The sequence below is a fragment of the Bison bison genome, unplaced genomic scaffold (assembly GCF_000754665.1).
Source record: "Bison bison bison isolate TAMUID 2011002044 unplaced genomic scaffold, Bison_UMD1.0 scf7180017864180, whole genome shotgun sequence".
NCBI classification, from domain to species: Eukaryota; Metazoa; Chordata; class Mammalia; order Artiodactyla; family Bovidae; genus Bison; species Bison bison.
Window position 1 is genome coordinate 1,458,093 of NW_011494752.1, and position 956 is coordinate 1,459,048.

General features: G+C 53.1%; 1 protein-coding gene across 1 annotated transcript in view; it reads left to right on the forward strand.

The window, feature by feature from the left end:
• Positions 1 to 956, forward strand: part of LOC104990465 (keratin, type I cytoskeletal 14-like) — a 4,496-nt gene that overhangs the window by 373 nt on the left and 3,167 nt on the right. The window lies entirely within an intron of this gene.

The window sequence follows — 956 nt, forward strand, 5'->3', positions numbered from 1 at the left end:
ACGGGACCAGGCTAGACATCCAAACCACTCATTAGCTCATTAGTCTGGGCTGTGGTGGCTGCCTCCATGAGTCTTGGCACAGGCAGCCCCTCCCCACAGCCAACAGGGCATGGAAAACCCACAGAGACAATCAGCAGTGACCCACCTCACGTGCCCCACACAGGAGGGGAGCTGGGGGGACTTGTGTCATCTGACTCTTGTTCCTTGCTCCCATATCACACCAGGAGTCTGCTGATCTTGATGTCTGGCTCTGATGCTTTGAGGGGATTAGGGAAATCAGATGATGAGGGAGGGAACTCTAGCCAATCCAGAGTTCGATCTATCCCCACCAACCCTTCCCCCACCCCCATTTGCTTCTTCTGGTTTGAATCCTCTGTGCCAGCTGGACCTCAGTTTGTGGGAAAGCCCCACTTAAGATCCTGTGCTCCGAGGGCTTGAGAAGGAGTGCATGTGTCTACAGAGTCTTGGCAGGCCTGGCTTGTGCAGAGAGAGAATTCAAGTCAGGAAGGGGGTCTGGAGAACCTGGTCATTCTCCTCAATGGCAGGGAACTTGAGGCTCTGAGACCCATCTCAGGTTTTGTAACAAGTCAGTGGTAGAAGCAGGACCCAAACTCAAGGGCTATTTATTTTAAAGCCAAGGCTCTTTCTACCCATTCTGATGAGCATGAGCCAGGCTGGACCAACAGGGATTATCCTTTAGGCTGCCATGGCAAAGGCTTGTGGGGAGTAATGGGGATTCAAGAAAAGCATGAAGGTAAAGGCCTGATGCAGGCTGAAGTCAGGTCTGGCTAACACTGTCCTTTCCACCAATGACCTGTGCCCTTTCCATCTGCAGATCCTCACAGCCACTGTGGACAATGCTAATGTTGTGCTGCAGATTGACAATGCCCGTCTGGCTGCTGATGACTTCCGCACCAAGTGAGCCCGAGTGGTGGTTCAGAGCACCCGGTCTTCCC